This window comes from Papilio machaon, chromosome 23, assembly GCF_912999745.1.
Source record: "Papilio machaon chromosome 23, ilPapMach1.1, whole genome shotgun sequence".
Lineage (NCBI taxonomy): Eukaryota > Metazoa > Arthropoda > Insecta > Lepidoptera > Papilionidae > Papilio > Papilio machaon.
This window is the reverse complement of record NC_060008.1, coordinates 3,378,609-3,395,690: the sequence shown is the minus strand read 5'-3', so window position 1 is coordinate 3,395,690 and position 17,082 is coordinate 3,378,609. Positions and strand designations below refer to the sequence as shown.

General features: G+C 32.6%; 1 protein-coding gene across 1 annotated transcript in view; it reads left to right on the top strand.

The window, feature by feature from the left end:
- LOC106708970 (transcriptional activator cubitus interruptus) overlaps nt 1-17,082 on the top strand; it is an 89,187-nt gene that overhangs the window by 13,405 nt on the left and 58,700 nt on the right. The window contains exon 2 of the mRNA XM_045683629.1: nt 12,295-12,319. The gene's annotated coding sequence lies outside the window, so the exon portion shown is untranslated. The remainder of the gene's footprint in view (nt 1-12,294; nt 12,320-17,082) is intronic.

Here is a 17,082-nt window from a genome sequence, read left to right as displayed (position 1 = left end):
CCTTTCAATCCCTTACAACCATTTCTTCGCATTCAAAAGTAGCCTATGTCCTGTATCAGGCTCTAGACTATCTGTGTACCAAATTTCATTTACAGCTCAGTAGTATTGTCATGAAAGTGCAACAGACAGACAGAGTTATTTTCGCATTTATAATATTAGTAAAGATTAGGTAAATATTATTTATGTTTAAGGGTTTCTACACTTTTAAACATTCTTTAAACTCGAGTGGGATTAGTTAAGAAATATTGTAGGTACTTAAACACCGATAATCTCCGATACTTTATTGTTTGAACAAGTGGTTCTCTTTTCGTGGTCCTATACTTTTTTTTTAGTAAAAGGTGACTATTGTAGTCTACATTGTCAAAAGCATATGACATGTTAAACAGGTCCATATAACAATGGGATACGGGTATTTGAGAGAAATTATGAGTTATTGTATTCTGTGAGTGCTCGGGATTTGAATGCGGCTCTCTTTTAATAAAAAGATTATGTTCACAATCTTTTCATAACTTTGACAATTTTGTTTTCTTTTCATCTTGTATTTTTGCTACACTTGAGTAAAAATTGCAACAATAAGAAACACTTTGGTCTTTATTTTTGTGGATTATGCGGCAATTTCTTATGTATTTAACATATTAAAAAAAAAGGACAATTTATTCAAGACGTAAGTCGAGTAAGGCGAACCAATCAATACATAAATATGTTTCTCAAAAGTACTCCAAAACCTAACCTAAAGCAACACCTACTAGTCATTAGCGTACAGAGATTCCTGGATCGGCCAGTATCAATTGACATTTTATAATTCCTTATTACAATGTAATAAAGTCGAAAGTCCCTTGTTTGTGAGTTGTATAATAAAAGGCAACTGTAAATAGACAAGTTTGCCCATAATATCTCACAGTAACACTAAAAGTGATTCCCGGAAAAGGTTTTAAGTATATCTAATATTGACGGAGCACTGCCGGGGGGCGAACGGTAGCTTATTGGTATTTTGGATTCTGGTGCGTGTCTGTAAATGTTGGTTTATTAACAGTCACTAGATTTAGGGTGAAGAGGCTGAAGTAATTATTGTCCTTTTAACGTTTACGATTATTTTTATTAGTAAAAAATGTCAATTATTAAGTTTGTTATATCTCATTTTTTCATCTACTTTTTACCTTAACCTTTACAAAAATAATACATGTATTTGTTTTAAGTTTTTTTTTTCATTTGTCTAAATATTCTAAGTTTAATTAACAACAAATCTATAGTCAAAATATGATAATGTCTTTATCGTTTATTTAGTTTGTTATTTATTTTTTAATGTTCAGTCGGCGGTTCCACATCCAACTGTAAAAACTTAAAATTAATAAAATTGTCGTTAAAATTTTAAAACCAATTAATTTACAATCGTAGCTTTGCTCAAGTATTAATAAGTATAGATAAGACTATTTTGTAAAAAAGTATATTACGCTACCTGTGTTTTTATCGTTTCTCATATTTAATGGCTTTAAAATGTTAATCACCAATAAATAGTTGCATGTTTATTTTGTCAATATCTTAACAAAGTTAAATGTCGATAAACGCTAAGATTTTTATCTCACAAATAGATTTTATTCGCATAATTGAATGAAAGCCTTACCTTATTTAATATACCAAAGTAAAATACTGTTGTTTTAATCCCTATAGCGAAAAAAAAAATTGCATGTCTTAGTAACCAATAAAGTATATTATCATAGTATCAGTAGCCAAAATAAATATATTCTGACTTGCATAGAATTAATAAGAATTCGAAATATGTTAATAGAAGTACGTGACATGCGAAGAGAATCGTATGTATTTTTAATAATTGAGGCCGCCACTGAGCCAGAACAAATATTATCCCAAATGAATAATATGAACCGCCTGAATAAACATAAATCCTTTAATTTTTAAACTTTTTTATAGTACGTGAAAATGTAGTAATACAAGATGCACGCTTTATCCAATGATCGGTAAATATGGATGAATGTGTACACAACTCGAATAATTGTAGCAATGTAAAATAAACGTCCAAGATTTCCGTTTCTGTCCTTTGCTCCATAAAAGCTTCTAGTCTGAGCAACCTGTTTTAATAGGGTTGTCAGAATTTAATGTATTTGATTATTTAAAAAAAAACTTTTTTTTAAGTAATGGAATTTTTTATTTTCTAATTTTATATGCGCCTTATTTTGTGTATCATGTCCTGGATTAATTAATTTTTTAATTAATTTGTTATCACTTTAGGAGCCATTAAAATGATAAGAATACGGGTGAACGGTGGTAACCACAGTAGTATAAGACAGTAGCGTTGAAAATCAGCGCTGGCAACAACGGGCATAATGTAAACACTAACTGTTGATGGCGCCTGAGCCATATAGTCCAAACCAGCACTACTGTCCACTGTACTGGCAAAATGTAAAGTCTATTCATTCATAAAGACTGAATTTTTATCCATTACTACATTGCAATCACTTCGCTTTTTTAATAACTTCAATCAATAATTAAATAATGTTACGTTTATATTAAAATATCAATTCAGTAATTATTAATTACTTAATATAACAAAGTATGTAACTTTAAGTAAATTTAATAAATAAAAAATCCTAGATAAATCGTTCGTGACAGCCCTGTGTCTGCTCAGTCAATATTGACTGGCGCAGTAAGCTGCAGCGACGCGTCGCGGCAAACTGCCACTGCGTCAATATTTGCCTGTTTGCTTGTTTGCCAGCTCGCATCAACGTAATAATGCACCAGCTATGAACTAACCAACTTACAAACTGATTGGATATGATGGTTGCTTTTTAATCGTAATTTAAGAAGAATTAGATAAGATATGTTGATTTTGAAGTTAGTAGGTATAAGGGTGAGTTTTACGAAAAATGTTTACAAACGAAGTATTCAATGTAATTCAAAAGAAAGATTAAAAAATCATGGTTGATTAATATTTATATATCAGCTCACCATACATATGTCCCCACTGAGGGACTCGGAACCAACCCTAAGTTAGGGGTCACTAGGACATAGTTAACCACGCTGGCCTATTGCGGGTTGACTTCACACATATCTTTAAATTTCTTCGCAGATATGTGCAGGTTGCATCACGATGTTTTCCTTCATCGTAAAAACGTCGAAAAACACATTGGTACATAGCGGGATTCCAACTCCGTACCTGCAAATTACAAGTAAAGTGCTTAACCCCTGAGCCACCGACGCTTCATTTTAAATTAACATTATTTTATATAAGTAAAACATATTTATTACACATTAATAAAACTAATGCACTTCTCGTACATCAATATAACATCACTATTATCGCAGCAATAATCCATTTCCAGTCCGTTTCTCAGGACGTGAATTTATCTGGCGAGACATAAAATTAATACACTTCAATTGCTTTCTCTGCTATCTGTACTCGGCTTGGGACTTGATTGTGCGTTGAAATTTGTACAGTCAGCAGAGAACGGGTTAAACGAATGCGCCGAGTACCCGCTCTTGTATGTTAACGATAAAGTCCCTGCACTCAACTACGAATAATGATTGTCCTCAGAATATATCGATGTCGATATGAAAATCTTAGTACCTTTTGTCGAAGAATAATTATGTTCTTGAAGACGAGTTTATAGGAAAGTAATGAAAAAAGTTGTTCAACCGATTAATAATTAAGCGGAATTAGTTTTTTTCTACCAAAAACAAAACTTGATCTTTGATGTTAAGTGAGTTTTTAAGTTTTCTTTACTTAATATTGGTTGATTAAGATGTCTGTAACCGATTATACGAGTAAACAAAATAACCATATTTTTTCAATAAAGGTCGCAACTTCGTTTTGTAATCAACACATTTGCTTCTTTGATTAATTAACTACACCGATAAGGAACTTACATATTCAAACGCAAACGTTCTTAATTAATTTAAGTCAATTAAGTGTTTATTCTTTTAGAAGTTTCAAAAAGCCCACGCATTTAAGAAATTAAAACATATCAGAGATGGTTAGTTTTTTTTAAATGAAACAATAACTTAATACAAGTAAAAATATCGCATTTAGATGGAAGAAATCTTTATTACGCTTCCCACAAAACAAAGGCGCATAATAAAATCGGCTCGAGCCAAATCGTTAATACCCTACGCTTTCTTCCCGGCTATAATGCTATGGGCGTGGTGCACTGCGGCCGGCCACAAAACGAATACACAACAGAACAGGTATATTGTTATTACAACGTGACGAATATGTGTAATGCGCACACGCACGATTTGTGTGCGCAAATTGATAGGTGCGCGTCGGTAAATGTAAGACGAGACGTCGCACCGCTTCTTGTATTGATTGAAATAAGTTGAGTGGGTGTGCGAGCTTGATGAAGCGATTAGTTGTCGATCTATCTTTAACATATTTCACTCATGAATAAAACCTATTCATTATCATTTGTCATCATTAATTAAGTAATTTATTTTTAAATTAATCGTGTTAATATATTTAAAATTTATTTAAATCTTTTCACTGTTTAAAACTAATTAACAAGCCATAATATAAAAGTTCTTATTTGGTAAATAAGAGTGTCATGATGTGTTATTTTTAAATATTATTTAAAACTGTAATTTCAATAGCATTTAATATAATTAAATTTCGAATTTTTATGTTCCATAATAAGGAAGTAAGTACAGCAATAATATAACATTAACCGACTAAATTTCGCCCGCCGACGCAAAACGTGATACAATATCTTATAAAAAAAATATGCTCGCACTATAATTCATCGTACGCACTTTAATGATATCGACTGCGTAGTCCCGGCTCTATATAATTTACTAAGGATTGAGTTATTAGTACTTTACGTGTGGAGATATGAAAGAGTACTGCTTTAATGCGCTCGCTTTTTGGACATCTTAATGTGATTTTGATACGTAGAGTGTCGAGTAGAGAGTTCGAGATATTTTTTTTGTGGGACATTAGCTAAGATTGACTTTTCACGACGCTCATCAGATTGAGATATTTAAAAAGGTCTTGGAGTGACGAAATGTGGTGATTAGAATATCGTTTTCGTCTTAAATTATGGTACAGCGTAGATAGTGTGATTTTTATTATGTCGATTTGCATAATGAATCAGTGCACTAAAGATCATTAACATAAGAAAGTTATAAATTTAATTTTACTATAATTATGTTCCTCTTCACAACGCTGTATATTTTAAGATGGTAGCTTTCATAGATTATCAACTAATATTTTAAACTTTGAAAATAATTCTGTAATTTTAATAATGACTACTTAATTAAGATAAAATTCTTTTGTCACAAATTATTCTGTTAGTCCTTCGAGTCGGATCGTGGGCGTTGATTTGTCGCTCTATCGTGTCCCCTCTTGAATTGATTATGATGTTTTTTTAACGTTGCATTGTAGGGTAATAACCGATTCTTTATCTTTTTTAATGATCTTAGATTAACATGTTGGAAAAGAAAGACCGATACGACGGAAAAGTATGACTACGACAAAATTTATATAATTTGAATGCAAGCTATTTATTAATGCGTTTCACTTTATTTGAATTTAATGTTACATTTAATTCATTAATTAATAGTTTTTAAAACAATTGCGCTTATAAATCAAAGTAATGAAAACGTAATGCGATACAAAAGCAAAGTCCTGATAATTTAAGGTCAACGAACAATACAACACATACATAAATTGTATCAGATCAAAAGGAACAAGACAATAAACATTGTCTTGCACGTGGTCTAATGTAATAATTTCAAACCCTGCAATTGGCTGTTGCTTAATCGATTCGATATTCAAGCGGGACGACATAGTCATTAGTAACTGTTTCGTTCTGAACAAGGAATTATTATCTTCAAGTTGTATGTGAAGTCTTAAGATTTTACATTTAATTAGTAAAGATGTACAATCAAAATTGGAAAAGCGAAAAAAATATTGCGGTCACTTGGACTCTCTCTTATCCAGATGCGACTGTATACGAATAGCTTCAAAATATTATATTTTGTATTTTGGTTTTGCTTTCTTTTCCTACCTTTATTAAATAGTCGCCTTTAATATTTCTGTAATAGAATACGTTTGCCATACTACATTCCAAAGGTTATCCTTATAACGGAACCTGTTTCATCATAAAGAAATTATTTTTGAATATGTGCCTTGTCATCTCAAGTTTGTTAACACAGTCGGAGACTGGAGAGTTACCTCACTAATGACGTAGTGAGTTGCTTTATCGAAGAGTAATTAATTAATATTTTGAGAGCATTCAACCCTTAAGCACAACAGCTGCTTTATTCTTTACGATCATTAAAATTCTTAACGTCATACTTTTATACAAATGAAATAAAGTCGAAACGAATTTCGACGCGCTTTTTCAAAATAAAACCTCTTTAACATTTGAATCCGAAAGCGGGACCGCGAAACGAGTCCCTAACGATTTTAAAAAATATTTTTATTCTTTTTCTGCTCTGGCAAGACAGCATGTCGGCGCACAAGAGTCCTCCGGGCGATTTGGATATTTTTTTTACCTCCACTTGGCCGATGTGGTTGCCCTCGTCCGAGCTCGTTCTTGCGCGTAATGGCTTCATTATACCACTTGGAAAGTCGGAAAGAAGCTTCGGGGGCCGTACGCAAAAACTGGACGCGTATAACCCGACCCCGATCGAGACGTGCGCAAATTTCACGTGTTTTTACGAGCCTACGAATTATTACAGGGTACGATCGAAATTGTTGTCGTAATTGTTTGTGTGATTATGCAATTATGTGCTCAGTTTTGTTATTTTTGAAACTGCTGGATTTTGGTTACCGTTGCAATTTGTATACTGTATGATTACATCTTCTCGAAAATATATGTATTTTTTAATTCATTAAATATTTTTATAATTAACAATGTACATCTATATAAAATACAATTTTTATTAGTTAAATATTTTTTTCCTTTAAATAACCGTTATGTAATTAACGTATGAACTGTTACCCCCTCACTGGTTAAGTGCCAATTTACCGTCACGGGGGTCCTTCAATCGGCTCTCGAAGTAATGACAGGCTCCCGTAAATTCTTTGAAGTATAACCATCGATGTTTTTATTTTATTTTTTACGTTTCGATGCTTGAATCGTTTTACATTCACCCTATAATTAGGTACACCGTGTCTGTTGAGGCTCGTATTGTTTAGGAGAATTGGTAACTTTAGATCGCCGATAGTATGAAGATTCTCCTTTGCATCTTACTAATATTATAAATGCGAATGTTTAGACGGATGGATGGATGTTTGTTTGAAGGTAAATCCGGAATGTCTGTACGGATCTTGTTGAAATTTGGCACAGATGTAGAATATAGTCTGGAAGAACACATAGGCTACTTATTGTTTCTTTAATTCCAAGAGTGAGATGTCGCGGCCAAAAGCTATTTGTTATATACTTCGAAACTTTTATCTTTAAAGTTAATGAAAAGAGCTCTTTATTTCTAATCAACATTAGAAGCTCTTAACCGACTTCGAAAAGAAGTAGACTCTCAATTTGTCTGTATGTTATTTTAATCTTTGTATACTTTAGTTTTTAATATCTTAGCGTAAAGTTATTTTATATTGCATGAGAATTGCATGTTGTGTGTTACTCGATCCTTAAAGAAGTCATTCCTTTAAGAACATCACTTAAATAAATATTAACATTAATAAATTAGTTCAATTTCCAACCAAAGATGTGGTTGTAGACAAAACAGTTGAACAATTGTCGTACACGATCCTTTATACGCTCACAAAAGGGTCATTAATCTGGTCGTAGCATATGTTTATCTCTATTCATCCATTCAAAAGGTGCAATAAATACAGTGGATTCACGTAGTGCAATTGAAACGTACACTACTTAATAAACGCCGGCAAGCGACTATGTCGGCACAGCAGCGCCCCGTGTGGCCGGCGCAGGCATCGGTACTTCGTGCCCGGTTTATCGATAACGCGGGAAAGCGCTGTTCACATCACTATTTGTTTTGATTCTCTAATACATTTTATACTGAATTGTAAAAAGGGACTTCATTACAAGTTCCTTATAACGCATTCAATGACAGATTTTTTTTATTTGTAAGTTGCGCAGTAAAATATTGATACTGTCAAATTAATTAATAACATTTAAAGACCAAAATATGTATAGATTTTTTTATATAAAAGCAGTCAAAATCGTTTAGATGTTGTTCATTACTTTGTCTTACTTCTTTGCGACTTATTTGTTTGCAATTCATCTTTGTTAAATACCTACCACTAGTTAATTATATATCCATTAGTTTCAATATCTGGATGTTAGTTGACGTAATAATTGTTGCTCGTTTGTTCGCGTCAATTTTTAAAAATAAACTTTCTTGCCTTGGCTCGTATGTAGATAACAACGGTGGTCAAAATCAGGTTCAATGTTTTCTGTTGATTTATTATTTAGACTCAAGCTTTAACATCTTATTATAATGAAGTTTGAATATAAAAATAGTTTTGTAGTTTTTAACAATATTTTAGTAGTAAAGTTAATAACTTGTTTGATTCGTCGTTAAGAGTAAAAATTTCTTTTTAATTTTACTTTTGTTATATTTGGTATTTTGTTTTCGTTACGGATTTTGTTACGGAAATTCCAGGATTTTTATGTGAATACACATAAAGATCCTGGAATTTCCGTTATAAGAATGTGATTGAAAACATAAGTTTAACATACATATATCAAGAATACGAAAGAATTGCAGACGCAGGTATTAAAATTCTCGTCTCAAAAATATAATATCGATAATCGATTACATTACGTGTGGTCGTGTGGCGCGATCGGACGCGTCGATATCTCGTGAAAATATGCCATTACAGAGCGCTATTTCTCTCAGGCCCCGCCATATTTACCTTGTCGAAACACACGATTTATAAGTTAATCTTATTCGCTTCGTGCATTGTATGGTGGGGCGATTAGTTGAGTTTTTATTGGTGTACCGAAGCTGATTTACTGCTCTATAATTGTCAAGTGGCCATGATAGATATTTATGACAGTAGGCCATTGACTAGTGTTGTTAGTTACGACGCGTTCGTGAGATATCGATACATGAAACAGTCGATAATTAACATTAGAATTCAATCGTACTTATTGCGTAGGGTCATTTAATTTATTTGCTTTTTTAATGAAACTCATTAAGGTATCGAGGCGACTCTTTAATTATTCCATGATTAAAAATCGACGGATCTTTATCATTGTTTTGATTTTGGAGATTGTTGTATGGATCATTTCGTTTTTATTTTGTTTATTTATTTATTTATTTATTTATTTATTTATTTATTCGGAGAATTAACAGAAACAAGTTTATGTTATAGTTACATGCGTACAATCTAATATATAAGTACATAAAAACTTATATCCTAAAATATTCTCACTGAGACATACATATATGCAAAAGAAGCTACAAAAAAAGTAAGATTACATACATTTTAGTTTAGGAATTACTAATTAACTTTTAAATCGACTGTACTGTCAACTATCTTTAATTGTATCATAATGATAGTAATATGTCCGGGAAAACATATTCATTACTCAGTCATAAAATGTAGATTACTTAGTTAAATAGACTGAGATCATAAGTGTTTTTACGATCTAGATGTCCCACACCGCCGCGGGCGCGATGTTCCTGCCTTGATTACGTTCAGTATCAACTTCTTGCAATAAATCTTTCATATTTTCCGTATGCAACATTGATGGTGTTAGTTATAAACTTATAGCTGTATGTATGTTTAAGTTTTTATACAATTTTTTTTTATTTTAACTTTAAATTGTACGACTTTACTGAATTTTGATGTATTTTTTTATGGATAATGTATGGTAAATTGATCTCCTCAATTGTTTTTTTTCCATGATTATGATAATTATCTATGTTTAGATAATAGATTTGCAATGATATATCATTGCAAATCTAATTTATCATAATTTATAATTTATGAGGAAATAAGAGATTCAAGGCAGTCTTATGCACCTTTGTAGGATAATAGTGCATATATTAATCGTTGGTTTCTAAGACCTAAATCCCTATATAAAACATATTATCTCTGTTTTGTCAAAGATAATGAGAGGGATAATGATATGTTTCATACAGGGATTTTGGTCTCAGAAACCAACAATAAATCGTTTTTATAGACCTTTACTCTTGTGACTTGCACCAAACCGCAAGGCGCAAGTCTGCATACAAGTCCCCTTAAACACTTATAAAGCATTGTGCTGGCAGTTAATTAACCCTCAGTAGATTTATTGCGTTCACTTGCGGCCGTGTCACTTGTGATATAGAGGGGTCGATACAAACCTGTTCTCGGTCAAAATCGATTTTTGGTATCGGGGTTAATTGACCGAAGTGTCATTAAAATTTTATTCTTTAAAGTCAATGCATCGATTGTTTTATCGATGCTTAATTAAGTGGCTACACTTTTTGCTTTTGGAATTGATATGTTTAATAACTTTATAGTCAATATAGACCAAGTTTAACGTGTTTAATGAAATTTAAAAACGTGGTTTATTTTATGTATGTAAAAAAGTTACCTTAGGGAAAAACGTTTACAAATTGGATAAACTTAAATAATTAACAAGAATGTTAATTGTGCGTATATTACATGGTTAAAAAATTCCACAATAAACCTAATTGAGTAGTTGAAAAATACCTTGACGAGTGCACAATAATCAACCAATACGGTTAGCTAACTGTAGTCTTAACCTTCAGTGGAAAAAACGCCCATCACCACGCTATCCGTAGGTAAAGGTGGTGGCACACCGGTGTCTGTAAGGCGGGGCGCACACCGGACCTGTCCGATAATTAAAGAGGCCAGCGAATGATAAATAACGACCGTCCACGTTTTTACTACAGATGTCATTATCTCGACCAACTCTATCAGCCGTTGCTCAATTATGGCCGGGATGTCTATAGAGCTGTGCAACTCGGAATTTTTTGAAACTTTTAAATAGACAATATAATGCCTTTTTTTAAATAGAAATTGATGTAATTTAAATAACCACCTGCAGGCTACCTTTTAAATATGGATGTTCATCGCTTAATCGCTTATTACCTCCAAGATTGACGTTTTATAATGAAATTTTTCAAAGCAAATATGTTTATCGAACAATTATAACAATATCCTGTAGACTATTTTTGAATAAAGTCCTTAATATTCCTATCTTGTTATTAAATCTATAGTGATTCAAACGACATAAAACGTAAAAATTATCATCATGAGTTGTAGCAACTCTATGTTATATAAAAAGTCCTCGCGACAGCGTAGCGCATGAATAATCGAAAAGTCTGAGTTGATGAGAAGTGCGTGAGAGCTTTTTTGTCGTGACCGCGATGCGTGTGCGCCCCGCAGCCTGCGCCCTCTATAAAAAACCTTAAGAAACAAATAATTTATAATTGACCGTAAAAAATGTCACTTGAAGCGAGGCGTTAATTTGGAGGCGGCGTTTAATTGCATTGTTTGCTTTATTAGTAGGGGTGGGGTTAATAATAAGTTAATTGTAGATTTAGAGATGTATAGATAAAATATTTGAACAGTCTTGTTATTTTTAAACAATTTAAACTAGAGGATTTTTTTTAATCGGACTAAAAAGTGGTAATTTGTTTCATAGTAAAGTAAAAATGTTATTAAAGCTGCTTATTTCTTTTTTTTTTTAGATTTTGAAATTTTAATTTACTGTACTATACTATTTTTTTAAAAGAGAAGGTGGCAAACGAGCGGCGGGAACACCGAGACAATCAAAGGCACACATGGATATTTGCAACACCAGAGGAACTGCAGATGCGTTGCCGGCCTTACGGAATTCTAACAATTTCTAGTTTTTTTTCCATAAATTAGCAACGAACTTTCACATTAGAATTTTATCTTAAGTATTTCAGTTTCAATTTATTGACACTTAAATTTCATGATCATTAAACTTAATGCTTATTAAAATTATTCTTATGAAAGTTAAATTACAACACCATTAAATGTAAATTGTAAATATCAAGATGGCAAAAGTGAAAACATAAATTACATGGCTGCGTCGATAAATAAAGGCAAGACCATCGCTCAAATACATTAAGCATTCTACGTATAGTAATGACAATTTTCGGTTATGCCTGATTCACACGAAGGCAGTGCAAATGCCTTTATCAGTAAACGAACACTTAAACAATAGCGGTACTGTACTGTTTACTACTCTGCCCTCGTGTGAAACTAGCATTAATCAACGACACAATTCGCATTGACTGTTTTCCTACACTTTTTGTCAGACAAAACACGCCATTGTTCCAAACTTATAATTATAAAGACATTATTTTTGTTTACAGATGTCGAAGCGAGCCGTATAGTATGGTAAGTTTGTATATTCAATTGATTTTTTATCCTTCATCAAAAGGAACAGCCTGTATATTTTAATAAACTTTCAACTTTATTTCGGTCAATCTGTTTCTTAAAGAACATGTTTCTTAACTTAATTGAAATGGGTAACTGTATTTATCTTATACAATGTTCTACTACGTAAAAGAAACATATATCTAACATATACATATCGTCTGTACGTGTGAATACAATTAGATCAGAAGCAAATCACAAGAAGAATTCTTAATAAGGTTAGGTTATATTAAACAATTCGTAGAACGCATATGTCTACATTGTTGCAGTTTAATACATGTGAAGTATCGAAAACAATGCTTGCAATAGGGTTGTCCAATCTTAAATGACACTCTGAATTCTCTTAGGGGTTTTGTAATTTAATATAGTAATTTGAGTAATAGCTATTTGCATGCGTTGGAAATATTGACTACTTTATTTAATTAATCCTATTCTACATTTTGCTTAGAAAATAAATAAAAAAATAATTCTATTTAATTTAGTTCGATTCATTGGTAATTTAAATACCAATAACACTAAAAACTGGAGATATACAAAGTTATGTTTTAAAAAATGTCTTACCGTTAGTATATTTTCTCTCACTAAAAGTATTGTTGGAATTCCTTTAAAAATATAACTTAATACCATAACTTGAAACAAAGTTAGCTTGTTTACTCTTCAACCCTCATGTAGCGAGATTATTTTTAAGTTAATACGCCCTTTACATTGTAATACCTTACTCCAGCCGTCCGTTAGTCACGCGCCTTCGGACTTTATTGTCGTATTTACTAAATTCAGAGCCCCCTTTTTCTTTATTAAGTTCAATACAACTGGGTGCTTGCACTTTTCTGATGCATTAACTGAGTTGTTGCATTTGTTTTGATTTAGGTCATTGACCCTACAAAGTTTTGCAATTTTGTTGAAACTTTTAAATGTTTTTTGATACGGAAAAAATCTCTGCTTACATGATTAATAAGTCAACTCTTTCTCGTCACATATTATTATTAGAATTGTCTTACAGACGGTAAATCTAACCTCCTTAGTTTATATAAAATCTTGGAAAACGTATGTCAATTAGTAAAGTTCTTAACTAGATATTAAATATTGGTTATCAATTCACGTCTGAATGCAAGACTCCACTGTTTGAGATGTCTTATATCGAGTCTCCACTATCATAAAATGTATTACAAAAATAATACCATCCCTTTTTTATGTTTGAAAACACCAGTTGTTAGTCCTACTATGATTGTTAACGTGACCAGCCTTAAATGTATGCTAACGGTCTATGAGTTAGTAAATTGTATGTTTGTATGTTTACGATCAATTCACAGTATCAGCGGGCTATTCGTGCTTAAGTCCTATTGCGTGGGCAGTTTGAAAAATATTTTGTTGCGCCATATATTGAAAACACGTAATGTAATAAAATTGTTTATTTAATGTTTTTGAAGATGTGCAGAAAGGGACTACTGGTTCAGGGGTTAAGAAATTGACTTGTAATCTGGGTTCGAATCCCGCCATGTACCAGTGTTTATCGAGTTTTGATTTAGATATGTACATTTATACGACGTTCTTACGATGAAGGACAACTTCGTAATGCAACCACCTATTTTTCGTAATGCACATACCTGCGAAGAAATTAATTGATATGTGTGAAATCAACCAACCCGCACTGTGCCAGCTTGGTTAACTATGGCCTAGTTATCCCTAACTTTGGGTGCCTACCCAAAGTGCTTCGAGCCCCGCAGTGGAGACGTATAGTGATGATGATGGTGTAGAAAGGGATTCCCTGTTTATGAAACAGTAAAGAACAATAATTAATAGACGAGGATGAAATTACCAATAGAAACAAAAACAATCTAATTCAGTAGGGAAAAAATATCATAAACGTCAGTTTTAATCTTGTACTACGTAAAACGCATTATGGTCAATAGTTTGCTGTCCGTAGTACACCTTGTCCCGTCACGTACCGAACATTGGTAATCCCTTAAAATATGATCGTTGTAACATTCCTTTCATATTGATCAAATTGCCTTCCATTTACACGAATCTTAAAAGATGTCATAGAAAAAAAGAATACTATAAAGTGTAAGGATAGTTTTGAAAATGTGTTCCGTAGATTTTAGGAAAAATTCACTACCAAAATCCTGTAAATTAAAATAAAAAAATGAGTGTTTGTGTACCTGTACATAGATCTTCTACTATATTTTGTTACAATGTGTAGATCTCGGAAGGTTTTTTTAAAGTAAAAAACAACTAATGTACGCCAAATTGCTACTATAGACTATGTCAAAAGCAAGGCATAGATCCGTAGGAATGAACATTGTTAGAAACCTTACACGAGACATACCTATCACATTGAACGACGTGCATAGGAATTAGTACCTTGATGAGTTCTAAGAACAACATGACTAGATTTTATGCAAAGGTATCTGTACTAACAAATAACTTTTTTTTACATTATGTTTAGCATATTATTCATAATACAAAATATTAATCCGACCGCCAACCTTCGCTAGTCGGAGAAGCACCTCAAGAAGCTGGAGATAAACGATTGAACCTAGTTTATTTCTTGAATTACGACTAACATCTCATTTTTTGGCTGATTTTGTGGCATGATGTGGCAGGCTTTTCTCATTTTGTGGTATGATTTGATTGTTATAACACACTGACTTCTATAAATAGCTATGGCTATAAGACGTCATGTTTTGTGCCTATTTGATTTTTGCCAACTAGTAATTGAAATAGAAATAACTGTCATTAACATCAAAAGACGCATTTAAGTCGGAACGAAGCAAAATCTGTTATTTCCAAGCAATGACCTTTCTATTTATAGAGATCAGTGACTAACACATTATTTGAAAAAACGTTTATACAAACACATTAGGTGTTATTAAGATTAATTCCGCATGGAAGAAGTCGCGGGCGACAGCTAGTCTTTCATATAATTGTACAATCAATAGATTTAAAAGCACTGATTGCGCGACATCTTGAGGAACCCTAAAAAAGGTAGAAATAGTTCGTAGAGCACAATAAATGCAGTGTCGCTGTCGGTTTTTATCTCGATTCTAAGAAGCGCAGCAAGCAGCGAGCATACCGATACGTATACTACCTGATTAAGGCGAAGGTACAACCTTTAAATGGCTAGTTATTTCTTGAATGCGTATAAATTAGTGTTGGAATTCTTTTAGGTGCAAAGTTGTTTATTTAATACATAACTTGAGACATATAAATTACGTTAATAATGCCATTTCTTAACTTAATACATTTTAAAATGTATTTAAAATTTATACAATCAAGAAAATTATAGTGTCTGTGTATAATATATAAAATAATTCGTGAATATCATGTGTTGATACGAAAAAAACAATTGTTAAAATTTTTGTCTGTCTGTCCGCAAGTCTGCGTTTGGTTCTTCGAAAAGGCCTGGAAGGGACAGATTTTGTTGGGATTTTTAACTGATAGATATGGAAATATTATAATCTAATTCTACAATGGCAAAATCGCGGGCGATAACTAGTATAAATCTAAAAACTCTCAATTTGATTTAATTCTACTTAATTTCTTATTCTGTACTTGCCAGACTGTTGAAGTATTCGAATAGTGCAGAACTGACATCCTATTGGTTAGTTAAACGTTTAAAAGGTAATTTATCCATTGAACTGTCTTCAAACTGCCGTCCCCTTAACCGTGGTCGTGTCCGCAACGCCTGCAGTATTATAATGTTATGTGTCGTGCCGCGTGAATCATTCTTTATTGGATTACATTATATTGGCTGGAACCCTCAGCCGGGCAGTCGCCTGCCCTCGGCACCTCGACCTTCTCCGCAAGTATTAAACGGGGCCGTTTATCGCCTTTTAAGTCCCTGAAAACTAAGACTTTAGTTTGTAGGTTACGTGTGTATTTATCTATCGATTAACTTCTTGATAACCTTTTATGTATTAATCTTACGTTAATTTTCCACCGCAAAAACATCTGTAATAAAAAAAGGATGAATATTTTTTGTGCAAATATTAAAGTCGTGGAATTCCACCATTATTGAAATAGTCACAAGGTAGATTTGCCAGCTTAGTATGTAAAGAAAACGTTCACATTAAAGTTAATCCCAATTTCATTATAATTATTTGAACATCACTTACGAATAAGTTTTCGAAGGTCTTTGTTATCGAATACTAGAGAAAACTTATTATTAATAGCACTCCAGTCGAAACATGAGTTTGCGGTTAAAAGTGCTAGGCTTGTACTTGGTTAGGGAAAAAACAGGCATCGCTAAGGGATCTGACCGCAGAGCTAATGCGGCGCGTGCACTGGCAATTGTAATGCGCGGTTAATTTACCACTTGACACAGTGGTTAGGGTATCAGGATTTCTAGTGTACGATCTGGGATTCTTCAGTGAAATGATTTTTCAGACTACCCTTTTTCTGCTATTCGCTACTCTTCCATACATATCTATCAGCCGTCATATTTGAATTCACCCCCTTATGAGACATATCCTCTTTCACACAATCCATCCATACCTTTCATTACTTTCTTGTTTATGTGATAAAAGTAATTTTATTACGTAACGTTCTTACGTCACAAAGAAAATAGACCTAAAACATAATCATCAAATCAAAATAAGAGATGAGCATACGTTGATAAAAACAGAAATAAGAATGTAGCAAATCGATATTCAGAATTACCTAATTTATTTTAGAATGCATAGTAAAGTGACCCCCCACCCCAAACGACCACCTCCAAATGTTAA